Raw genomic sequence first — 13533 nt, 5'->3', positions numbered from 1 at the left:
CCTTTTAATTCTTAGTATTCAAGATTGAAAATGCCAAGACTGAAGTAATGAGTTCCTTGTTAAAGCCACTTGCTTATTACATTGAACTCAGCTGAACATGTCTGGTATCAAGTAAATATGGTATAGATTTGAAAATACTTCTTTTTTAAGGTTTAATATACTTTTCAGTGGTCTAATGATTGCTTTTTGAAGAGCTTGTGGTCTGCAAAATACTATAATTATACAGCATATGCTTTAAAAGACTGGCTTGTAGTACTGACCTTCCTGGAGTTTCATGGGAGACATTTTGAGAATGCCAGATCCATCTTGAGTGTAACTACGCTAACCCTCTTACAATTAATGGAGAAACACGCAAGGCTGAACTCTCCAAACAGCTTTCAAAAATCTCACACTTTTTATGTGTCTACTTTACAGAACATGGAAAAAAATACCACCCATCAGGGAACTAAAACACAGTACTTTAATTACATAATGCCCATTAATGTTAAATTTTACACTGAAGGTCTGTATTATACAAAAGCCAACTAAAATACAAGTCTCCTTCTCAAACCCTGTACCATGTATTGCCTGGACATTTGGTCATTAAAATGAACTTGGCTGCAAAAATAGGCGTTAGACAAAGATGCAACATTTCATGTTGATTTCCAAAAGCCTTTATAGTTTGAAATAATTTTATTATTTTGATTTTCTCAAATGATATTTAAAAGCATTCAAAGAGAAGTAATGCTAATTGAGTGAAGAGACTTGCGTATGATGTGAACTCAAGTGATAGTATTTTCAACTGCTGCAGTCCTTTTATAATCTGATATGATTTTAGATTTTCTCTCAAAAGATTTTTTTTAATGTCAGACTGAAGAATGTCTTTACCAGCTGTATTAGAGAAGAATGTTTGTAAATCTCCATTCATAAATCTTGTTTCTTATTTCATTTTTTGCTCTGAATCTTTTACCTAGTCAATAACTGCAGCCCCTATTTTTTTTAATTTGTTTAATAAATATAGCTCCCCTTTTAGCATTCTTTCCAGAGTTTGACCTCAGACCGAAGTCTTCTCTTGTATTAATTCTGGAAATAAGGTGATCGAACCACTCTTGATCTATGTGTTAAACTACTGTAGTTCTGCTTTTTTGGGTGGAGTTCAGGAGGGAGCGTACCCAAGCACTTCGAGTTGCAGGAGCTGGTATTTGGAGGCACAAAGAAAGGATCTGGAGCACTGGTTCGGTCTGCCAGTTCCCTGACTGATGCTGGACTGGCTTTTGTTGGTATTGCTGGAGGTCTAAGAGGGGATTTGGTAGGATGTTAGAGGCTAGCACAGCTGTTTCTAAGCCTTTTCTCAAGATGAAGAAGATACCTGTCTGGGGAAACAACAGTTGCAGCAGATACTGCTAGCCATGAGAGGGGATGTCTTGTAAGGGAAAATGGGTAACATGGATGGGAAGTGGAAAGGTGCTGGTGGTTTTATCTGGTGGAGAAAGGAGACCAAATAGAAGGAGGGTAGAAATGCTGCTCTTGCTGTGGTACTGCAAATGGCTGTGTGTGGGGAGGGTGGCATTTTATCTGAGCAGGGAGGTTTTTGTGGCAGCAGAAACATGAGATGGAGGGCTGAGCGATCTGAGTGATGGTTGGATGGTAAATTGCACAGAGAACAAAATGCACGTGGATGCTGTCTGGCTAGGCAGACGTCAAAAATGCTTGGACTTAGGAAGTAGGAGGATAGTGGGATCAGCTAAAGGGATGTGAAGAATTTTAATGAAAAATAGATATAAAGTTATAACGAAACATGTAATGTTCAAAGTTCTTTCTTGCATTCCCTGTCCTTCTCAGATGAAATAAGGGGAACATGGCTGCTTATTTTTTTTTTGTATAATCTTTGTGTTTACTTATTGTTCCTGATTTATTTCAAATCATGCACAATGACCAGAGTTGATACCCTCAAGTGGTTTTATGAGTTAGCCAAAGGATTACCAGTCCTTTCTTTCTTAAGCCTATCATCAGAGCAGTCTTCAGGAGCAGACAGAAGGGAAGAGCAAGGGCCATGGAACAGCAAACGGGTTGAGCGAGAAGAGCACCACTGCCTTGAGGCCTGGGTCTTGAGCAGGCAGAGAAAATACCACAGCGTGTGGTTGGGCTACAGGAAGGGGATGTGAGGGTGAGCAGAGGGTGGAAAGCTGGGCTGGCTGCCCACAGGGCTCTCCTGCGGGTGCCCCAGATGCAGGAGCGGGGCCTGCTCTCGTCCCAAGCAGTGCAGCTGCAGAGCACATCTGGGAGAGGGCTCTTGGCACTTGTATTCGGGCCTCAATTGCAAACCTGTCAATTCAGGGCATCAATCACACTTCTAGTCTTTTCACTATGTAATGTTTTCTATTATTTTTTTTTTTTTAAGACTGCATTAGTGTTTCTGATGAAGGAGGGGAAGACCTTGATAAAATTCAGGTGGCTCTGCTGCTATTTATGTGGGAGCAGCCTCACAGAAGGGCTGTTTTAAGCAGTGACTTTATAAGAATGCTACATGTCGATGAGCAGTAATGATCAAATTTGTGAGCATTTGGATAACCTTACCAGTGATGGAGCCTCCATTTTACACATCTACTTTCCAAATTCTCAGTCTGGTGGGAGCTCACATTATATTTAATAGCAACCGTTTTTTGCCACTGCATCTGAATGGGTTGGAATCATGCTTAAAATGATTGATAGTTTTTAAGCTTACATGCCGTTGTTGTAAACATCCTTTTCATTTTTAAATTAATGAGAAACTCAAAATAGTCCCCAATTTTCTCACACTCAGTTGCACTCTTTCCCAACTTCCTGATTGGTTTCAAGGAGAAGTCATGCTCTTCCTTTTTCATTTACTCAGCTTGTCTGTGCTCCCCTTGCTGCTGATCTCCCTGCTCCCAGGCAGACCCGTTCCAGCTCGGTGATGAGTGCCAGTCACGACAGTGGAACAAGCCAAAAGTAGTAAACTTACGATGAAAAGCTTGCAAACTTGGAAGTGCTTAGGTGCCAGGGTTTTAAACTCATTGCAACTTTATTAATGACACCCTGGGGGAAGAATCTTTTAATAGTAAACATATCCAAATGGTTTTGAGCTAAAAAAGATGGTTTTACTTTGTTTTGGTTGCATGAGTACTACACCATTATCAAGAGATGATTTAGAGCAATAGCAGTGAAGTCTTAGCTTGGATCTTGTTGAACTGAAGGCTCTCCTCCACTGAAAATGTTTTTCCAGCCTTATGGAAGCTTCCCCCCTCCTCCCCATGGCATTTTTTGGTTTAAAAAGAGCAATGTGTTAAACAGCATTCATTGAGTTTAGTGAATAATCAAATATAATTTTTCTTTTTTTTTTTTTTTCTTGAAACACACACTCCTGCTCTGCTTTTGAAATGCTACGTGTGGCAGTCTGCTGTGAGTATTATTCTTCTCTCTGGTAGCTTCTACATGAAAACTCTTTTCCCCGAGAAAATGGAATCTTTGTGTCTTTGTCTCCTCGCTAGCTTTCAGGCATGTTTTGGCAGGAGCTCTGACTGTCGAGGCACTAGAGAGGAGGGGCCTTGTAGTCATTTGTCAGCTTTTCTTGCATCTGTAATTTTTTGTCAACTCAGCAGTACTGGAGGGGCTAAAAAAGGGGGGAGAGCTCGTAGTTGTTGAAAGTCAAACTCTTGAAATAATTGCCAGACTGTAACAGTTCAGGGAAGGTGTATGTCTGGCAACAAACTACCAGTGTTTCAGCTAAAAAAGATATAGTGTTCAGGTTTTAGAAAATCTCCATTTCACGCAATTGCATGTCATGGATCTCTACAGGCAATTTTACTCTGTTTGTAGACTTGTTTACTGTGTTGATAAACTAGCTTTTTTAATGGTGAAGAAAATATTTCACTGATGTTCAAGACCTGGTTCTTTCCAACCAACAGATTAATTTAAAACATTTTGTCTTTAACGTTGGTCCTAATCCTCTGCTGCTATCTTCCTTCACAGGCCATGCACTTTCATCTCCTTGTGTAATGTAATTAAACATAAATTAGTTAATTTTTTTATTAGAAGATGGATCCCTTCATATTAAAGAAAGCATTTTTCCTCCTTAGCTTTTTATGGAATATTAATGTTGATCTCTCCTCCTCATTTCAGTAGGCTATTTAAGCTCAGGGCTCATACTGTGAGCTGTTAATTAATCAGTGTGACAGATGAAGAAAGTATCCAACTATGAAAGAAAACCTTACTTCAGTGACTAACAATAAGGATGTGAGCCCGAGTGATTTAAGGGATTTTTTTGTGTGTGTGGATGTGTGATAAGGAGTCTTAATCTGTTAGAGGTAACGATGTTTTTTTCGCTCAGTTTGTGTCTCTGCACAAACATTAAAGGGCTCATCAATATTTTGTCTTGAAAAGTCTAGACAGCAGTTAAAAGAGCCTCTCCTACAGTTTGAGGAGATCTCGTTTCCCATAATTAATAACAGGAAGCAAGTAAATAAGGCTTTACTGACAAATGGAAGAGTAACACAGACCCAGAAACATTAGCTCCTAGCCGAGAAATGTGGCTGAGGTCTGTTGGTATTAGTGCACAGGAAAAGATTATCGTGGGAGCACAGTAGGGCTTTGCGCAAGCTTAATTCAGTTATGTGATAGCAGACTAAAAGTGCAAAAGTAACGATAATGCATTTTAATTATTGAGAGTGATTCCTGACCTTTGTTTACACCAGTGTTACAGCCCAAGAACTCCTCTCTGTCATTATTTGAAACTCTTTGAACTCTGAAGGAGATTTTTCATGTTTATTTAAAAGCTACCAGAAGGCATTTCAGGCACTTCCGGGAACAAACTGTATATATGTATTTCAGGAAGATAAGAAATGAAAGGAAACGTTTTTGATTTTTTTTTTTTTGTTCTTTTTGAAGATTGCCTTTTCCACTCAAAGATACCTTTTCAGAAAGTAGTTGGAAACCCTTCTCCACCCCCCAACCCCCAATTCGTCTTGTTAAAATTGGTTAAACAACAAAAGGGGAATTACATCCTCATCTCTTGTGTAAAAGAGGTTTACCAGTGTAAAACCAGAGCAGTGCTAGTTATCTCACTGAGCTGTTAAGGTCATCTCAGCAGCTCCACATTGCAATGACAAAAATTCAGTCTTGCCCTGCCTGCCATGCTTATGACTGATTTCAGTTTTTGGGTTACTCTGGGGCGGAGGTTGTTTTCCTGGGGGAGAGGCACTGACTGAATGCAATATCCAGAGGCACTGGAAAGCACATCTAACACCATGCTCGTGCTGGACTTTAAGTCTGAGCTTGTTGAATTAAAGGTTCATCGTTCAGTATGTCTATGATGTGATACAATGGTATAATACAGTCTGTATGGTATCTTGGCTGACCTTGAGAAGAGAAGAAAAGTGTATTTGTTTCACTGATTTTTTTAGGCATGTTAAACAGTGAATTCCTACTTTAGCTATTTAGTTTACAGTAACCTACTAGAATTATTTTCCCCCTGTAGAAAACCCAACAGCTCATATACTAAAAATGGCAAAATAGACAAAAATAAGCCTGTTTGTAGAGCTAATGTTTTTTTTCCTTTTCTGTACATTTTAGAAGATTAACAGCCGTTGCTGTATGGGAGCATGGTGATGCATACTAAATAGTCAGTCCATAAGGCATTTTGGAAGGAATTCAGTAAATTCAAAGAAGATATCCCAACATTGTATCCCATCATTTTTTCATTTCCATTGATTGTAGTTAAAATGTGTGAAAGCAACAGCCTATATCCAAAAAGAAGTTGCATTATTTACATTGTTGCTTCCATTGCTTAAGTCTTGTCAGGTTAAAACATTTACTGCAGATACGGTGTTTAGTGACTGATTAAATGAGATACTTGAGCACGTGTGCATAACTTCAAGCATAGGCTTCTTCCATTTGACTTGATTGAATTATATAACTCTGTAGTTTGTAACTGGACTTCAGTTACATTTAGAATGCATTTCCCTCTCCTGTTAAGTACTGAGTTCTGTCACCTTGCATCACGCATGCCAGTATCCAGCGAGGCTTATGGCTTCTCACAGAGAACTTAAGGAATGTGGTGTTACTTGACACAAGCACCCAAGCTCTTAGCGCAAATAAATATCTCAAACGACTATTGTAGTAGGAAAAAAAGTCAGTAGACAACTGTTGAAGGTGAATTTTCAGGGTATAACCATATACTACCATATACTTCAGGTATAATTTTTAATTGCTGTGTTAAGTTGTATTTTTTTTTTCCTAGCTCAGAACTGCAATAACTATAATAACTGAATAACTGCAAGTTCAGCTCCCGAGGAAAGTTTATGGTGGACAAGAGGCTTTTTCTTTATCACAAAAAAACAAAACAAAAAAACAAAAAAACATGCTCTATTGCACAGAAAAGCTTTGAAGAAAATTGTATGAGTTTATTTCATTTACTTTAGACCTTCAAAAATCAGATGTTTATATGCTGACCTAGGTTTAGAAACTTTTCTAATTACCAAGGCAATACACAAATCTTTTTAATAAATACTTTGCATATCTTCAACTGCACATTACAAAGGACATTTTAAAATTGAGCGCAGTCTTTATATTCAGCTTTTAATGTGATGTTTGCACGCTTAAGGAGAAAACTTTCATGTTTAGGGTGCTTCTTTTAGAATGAAAGGTGATTGACCAGTAGACTGAATTCTTTGAATTGTATGATAGTTCAGTTCAGTAACGCATCAGTGGTTCTTAGTGCATCAGTACCTGCAGATTGATTAAATGTGTATTTCACAGAAGTTGCCAAGTGTAGTAAAGTGTAGGATAGTGTAAAACAAGATTCCTGGTATAGACCCAATTTAATCTAAAAGATGGCAATATGGAAAATGTACAATCCTAACAGGACCAGATATTGGTATCAGAATTTTGTTACCTTAAACCTATAGATATGTAGCTTCCAAGTGAAACTCTCTTGAGAAGTAGCAGTTTCCAGGCTATTCTCTCAATTTCCTGTTTATTTTATATAGTACTGGAAATTCTTTCTGATGCTATGGTGCTCTTATTCTAAAAGAATGAAGGCTGTTTCTAATAAGATATTGTCCAAAGCCCACTCTGTCAAAGTACCAAGGTTCAAAGTAACTGTAGGTACCCTGATTATATCACAGCTTTTAACACAATTTCTTTTGTCCTTGAGGATTTTTAAGTAATTTGAGCATATTCTTCTTCTGTGTCTGTGACCTGATCAAGTCCACCCCCAGTGTTATAAAATATACTCAGGAGTAAAGATAAGTTCTTCTGATTCAGTGGTAGACTCTTAATAAATAAAAATAAATAATAAAATAAAAATAAATAAATAAAACCCCACAAACTAGAATAGAAATAAAGGAAAATACATTTGCAGTCAAATTTGAACATTAACGTTTCTAAGTACATTCCACACTATTTAAATACTTCAAGGGTTTATATTTATAACAATTCCTTTTAAAATAGGATTTCTTTTGTTAATTCAAAGAATTTGGGAAGCTCCACTTGTTTTAATCAATAACATAATTCGGTCATATAATTTAAAGAAGATATTTCCATTCACCCTCCTCTTAAATGAAATAATTGTTGTGTAGGTGAGAATCCTGTGGAATTACTGTGAAAAATGTGAAAGTAGATTGACTCAAAGAATTGACTTGAAATTTTACATTTATCATGACTGCCATTGGCCAGGTCTTGGAAAGTTCACACAGCTGTGTTCTAGAGTTCTCCAGGCCTCTGAAGTCTTTCCCTCTCTCTGGAAGGTGTTGAGGAGGAGTACAATACCCTAGGAATCCTTACTGTGCTCTCTACCATGACAGAAATAGCATGGACTGGAGGGGGGGAGGGGGAACAACAACAACAAAACAAAACAAAAACAAAAACAAAAAATAAAATAAAATAAAAATAAATAAACATACTCCAGATGATGATTTTGGAAGGACAGACCTTTGCTTTACATATAGAAAGTTGAAAACAAATGTAAAATTTCTTGTGATCCCCATTTCAACTATCAGAGACTTAAACTGATCCATACCACTGTCAATCCGAGGAAGATATACTTAAGTATATGAAGTATCCAGGAGCATTTTTTTTTTTTTCTTCCATCTGGCTACTTCTTGATGTATTAGTTTAAGCAGTTTAAGCTCTGGCTCATCAAGTCAAGTCAATAGGTATGAAATTCTTTCTCCTTTAAGCACAACTCTTTCTGGAAAAGGCAGGAGATGAGAATATATGGTGATGAAACTAGACTCCTGTTTGTTTGCTCACATCTTCTCTAAAAAGTTTTTATAACTACCTTGAGCTTTTCCTTTCCAGAAACAATATTTCTCACTGGCAAACTAAATATGATCTGACTAGCTAAATAAATGGATTTGTTTTTATTTTTATTTTTTGGATAAGAAAACACTTTCCAATCTCATAAACAGCAGGTTCTATTCTCTTCTGTAAGTAGCCAGCACTTTTTTATTGTTTGGCAAGTTCACATCCTTCACTAGCTTGTATACTTGATGCAGGTGTAGTAGAAGCCTTCATTTATGATACAGGAAGGGAGTTTTATTAAATAAGAAAACCACAGACTTTACACTTTTCTTTTTTGCCAAGCTCTGCACAATACATTTTCCTTGAGTAGAGTTAGCATAGGAACTGGGACTGATGTGGCCAAACCTGTTTCATGAGTACATAAATCATACTCTTCAGCAAGAAGCTTTTTAGTAAATCATTTTCTTTGCAGTATGTCAAATAATATTCTGATGCATGCAATGAGTCTTGCTTCTCAGTAGAATGGTGTATAGTACCTTCACTTTACTAATTAAATTAGCATATATAGACATCAACATGTTAATGCTACATGCCTTCAAGTTAGGACTTGAAATACTTTTCAGTGATTCTTGTCCATCTTGTTTTGCTTCCAGAATGTAAATCTGCTGTTCACCTGCAATAAGGTCACAGCTGAGGGGAGGCTTTGGGAGGGGGAAGGAATCTACAGGGGTGGCATATATTGCTTTACACTGAGTCTTAGCTGAAAGAATTTGGCCTCTGGCCCTGTTCCTCCTTCACAAGCTGCTCTGATAACGGTGGCACAACAGCACACGCCCTGGCAAATGTTCCTGGTGCTGCAGATAATATAGCCTGCTGTAGTGATGTGTTGGTTCATTGAAGAGGTTTTAACAGTTCATTTTAATTTTATTAACTACAAAACAAAATCCAGCAAAAACACCCTCATGAAACTTATTGATCCTCTAGCATCACAAAAGAGCACTATGACTCTTCACATTTGCAAGCTTCTGGACAAAATTTCTCTGGAATTACAAGTAGCTCTCAGTGAACTGAAACCTGCTCACCTTCCTGTTATTTCATTTTGACTTTTTTGAATCTTTATAGCATTTTTATTAAATATATATAATTATCTTTAAGTGATTCTCTCTTTAAAATTATTACACTGTGCCTTAAAATGCATAGAGATCCTTCAGTACAAATCCACACCATAAAAGGAAATCCATACATATTAACAACCTAAATAATCAGAATGATTTGAAGTATGTAACGAGTAGTGTGTATATTCAAGTTTGGTTTTGTTCTTCCATGTCTACAGATATCTAATGTTCATGAGATTCACGACAAACCATGTTTGAGCCTGCTATAAATTTTAGTCCATCTTTACCTTTTATTCCCAAGCACAGTGCTATATCCTCGACTTGCATGCTATAGAGGAAAATATATTTCTTAAATATTCACATAGTTCTCTTTCTAAACATGGAATCCTTTAATTTTTTAAATTTTTTTTTCTTTGTAAAAAAGAGCTTTATATTTTGTTGGACAGCGTTCTTTTTTGGATATTCTAATGACCATGTTCTTTTTTTTAATCTTCTGAGGCAACTTGCTAGTAGTAAAGATCAACGAAAGCAAGTCCAGTACATGACTGACAGTGAGCAATTTCTTTTTAGGGAACTGTCTTAAATATTCACTCAAAATACCCATATGGGCTTTGTACTTATTAGAAATACTTCCTTCATTTCACACCTCAAACAGATCAATCTTTACAGATCCTCTGAAGCACTCCCCAGCACTTTTATTTCAAGTGTATACCTAACTTTCTAAGAGAAGATTTAAGGCTATGGTGATGACTTTTTTTTTTTTTTTTTTTTTTTTTTTTTTTTTTTCCTTTCCCAAGAGAAGTCCCCTGAGATGACTGACTTTCAAAGAGCATAGTTCTGTGATTTGGAAAATGGCAGTCTGCCATAGTTTTGGTAATTGTTGAAGATGCTTTTCAATAAAAGTAGCAACTCTTGAGCCTTGATACCTATCAATGCTGCAATGAAGGCTTCAAAGACACAGGAAAAGATTATTGAGCAGGGTTCGTCAAGCACTTATTTGCTTAACACTGGTCATAATCAAAGGCTGAGAAGATATTTATCTGGTCTGGTTTGCTCTAGGTGTCACTTTATGAAGGCAAAATCTTCTGGCAGCAAAAGAGTTATTTTAAGCAACAAGCTGGCTCTCTTGTTCCTTTTCCTCTTCCTCCAAAATTCTGCTCATCAGAAAGCCCCTCCCCTAAATAAATTTCCATACCTCTTCAATAGTTGCCATTCTCTTAAATGTATATAGGTGGGTGTGGATTGTGATGTTATAGTTCTATTATTTAAATTAACTACATTATATGAAAGACTAGTTAGGGCATTGTTCTGCTTTTATTAACTGGTTTTACCGGATCTTTAATTTGAAAAGTTGGCATAAGTGGTTGCACTTGTCCAAAATGGACTGAAATCTTTTTACTAGAAATTATGCAGTAGGTATTGTTCTACATAAGATGCCTTGCTAAATTTTCCTACAAATTGTTGATGTAGTTCTATGGGTTATTTGTTATATATAAGTTGGAAATTTTTTATTTTTTGAAAAGCATCTTTGAGGTCCTTCTGGCCCATTAGATTAAATAGAAAACTTAATGGGGGGCACGTGGTTATGCCTGTGTGAAGGTTAGGTTAAGTAGCATGACTGTTGAATATGTGTGACCACTGAATAATAGATTGCTGATTTATACGAAGGCCTTCGTAAACAGAAATGAGGCACTATACCATTCATTGGTATTTTAACTGGGAAACCGATAAATATTTTTATGACCAAGAAAAGCAGAAAACTCACTTTTTCTAGCCCACAAAATTTCTATTTTAGAGTTGAAAATTTGTTCTGTTCCACATGATAAATTTCAGTGAAAATTTACGAAGAATGAAGAGATCTGTCTAAAACAGTTGATTTACTACTGGATGGTAAAGAGCTATTTTGGAGTCAGTATATCTGTTTTTGAACACAGATTTCCTTTTAATCCTTAGAAATGTTTTCTGAAGGAGTTTCTGTTAAAAATGGTGCAACACCACTTGAAGTTTAACTTCATGAATCACTATTTTCCAGTTTGACAGAAAAGTTGATATTCAGAAGCAACAGTACTTGTGAATTAGAAGTCAAACATGAAGTGAAATCTTGCATTTCTGGTGAGAAGTGGCACTTGATCCTTGAGGCAAACAACTCCACTTCAACCTACATGACACATCACATCACATTACTAACAAGTGCACTGGCAAGGCTATAAGATGAAATGCCACTTTCTGTTAAGTTAAAAGTAGGACACATTTTTCCATTTCTGAAAGTTCTAACACTTCATATAGTTGCTTTTTGCAAATGAAAAATGGCAATGCTCCTGTACAGAAATAGTCTATGAATTACAGCAAAGCAGCTTATGTTGAGAAGTGTGGCACAAGAAGATGCCAAGCCTTTCATGTGGAGCGCATGCAGCACGGTCATGCAGAGATTATAGAGCCTACACAATTTAGTTATGCTCAGTCTCTCATTTTTTAACTAGAGAGAAGGATGAATATGACGATGGTTGTATTTTTATTTTGTCCAGTTCAACAACAATGCTGACCTTGTAGATGGTCAAGATGCTTTCAGTACCTGGACAGAAAGTATAGATAGAAGATAGAGAACACAGGTGATATGGTGGAATGAATAAAGGGAAGTAATCTTAACACGTCTTCCCACAGCATGCCAGTCAGGGAATGAGCAAAAGGGAGTTTCTCCTTTTACACCACTCTGAATCTGGAACAGGAGTGTGGGTCACCCACTGACTTCACCAGTAACTTGCTCTTTCCTCCCTTAAGGGAAAAGGAAGCTTTATAAAAGTGTTTCAGTCCATACTAATAGGCTTTCTTTGGTAGATATTTTAATGAAACTGTGGTGTCTATATTGGAATTGTTCTACGTAGAACTAAAAGCAGCTAATAGGCTCTTCCACAGAGGTAATGGAAAGAATGAAGAGAACTGTTCTTTGTTCTATGGCTTGATAAATTGCCTTTTGTTGTTGTTGTTGTTTTGTTTTAATGGCTTTGACACAATTTTATGTTCATGGGTTTGAATTGGGGGAAGAAGAAAAACAAAGTAAAACTTAAATACAACTAATAAAACGTAGTGAAGAATGTAACTCTAGCTCACAAAGGCTTTAGCTTATAATAATAAAGACTGGAGTTGTAATTAGCTTTTTTTGGAGTGTTTTTCACTCCAGCTGCACCAGACAATACTCTGACTTGTAGTTATACATACAGACATATCTACTTATTTTCCTTTGCATTGCAGCATGTGCACTTCCCTAATTGGCAGCTTGCCATTTATATGTGGAAAACAAGATTGTATTAGTAAGGGGGAGAGACTGAGATTTCAAATGTCTGCTGTGCACAAATGTCTTAGTTACATTAATGGAGAAAAGATTTAAATTTGAATTTAGTTATTTGGATCATAATGCACTTAGAGCCTCCATATGGCTAGCCATGATTTACAAATAATCAAAGTCTAACTCAGATCTCAGACTACCCTTGTAAACCTTCATATTAAGACAAGCTTTTATCTTCAGTTAATGGCAACTCTGTGTAGATACCCAGCAAGAGTAGTAGACACATTCACTAAAGCTACTTAATTTTGTCTTAATGCTGAATCTGTCTTAATGCCTTAAATCAAACTGCTGAGATATCCATCCTTCCTAGTGCAGAATACAATAGTGGAAGCATTCTATTTTTTATGAAGTTTAGCATAGGTAGGAGCAAGATGACTGAATACAATGTACTGGAAAATACATATTCTTTACTCCATTCTAAAACCAGAAGTTACCATTACCATCCCACACAACACAAATCAGAGAAGCGCTGATACAGTAACAACAGTTCTATCAGGTGCTGTTACTGCCCTCTTAAAATGGACATACTGCTGATGATTACTTGATTGTGTGGTTTAGCTAGGCCAGTGTGGTCTAACTTGTAGTTGTTTTATGGCAAGTACTTTGAATGAATTATTCCTTCTTTGGAAAGTCTTGCTACATCTTTGTATTTTTCTGGCTGCATCTTAAGCAAAAGCAATCACGAGTAGGACCAACTGTAACTCTAGATCTTGTGTGAGAAGTCAGAGATTTCCACTGTAAAAAGAGAAGTAATGTTGCGCAAAATGCTTATATGGAACCAATAAGGCCTAACCGACTCTCTAAGTCCTAGAAGACAGGATTTTTTTAGTTCTTTTT

General features: G+C 36.7%; 1 long non-coding RNA gene across 1 annotated transcript in view; it reads right to left on the bottom strand.

The window, feature by feature from the left end:
- Positions 1–13533, bottom strand: part of LOC309880610 — a 64549-nt gene that overhangs the window by 34701 nt on the left and 16315 nt on the right. The gene's annotated exons all lie outside the window — the stretch shown is intronic.

Source organism: Aythya marila, assembly GCF_965140915.1.
Source record: "Aythya marila genome assembly, chromosome: 8".
Lineage (NCBI taxonomy): Eukaryota > Metazoa > Chordata > Aves > Anseriformes > Anatidae > Aythya > Aythya marila.
The sequence above is the reverse complement of the archived record's forward strand: the minus strand, read 5'-3'. Positions and strand labels throughout refer to the sequence as shown.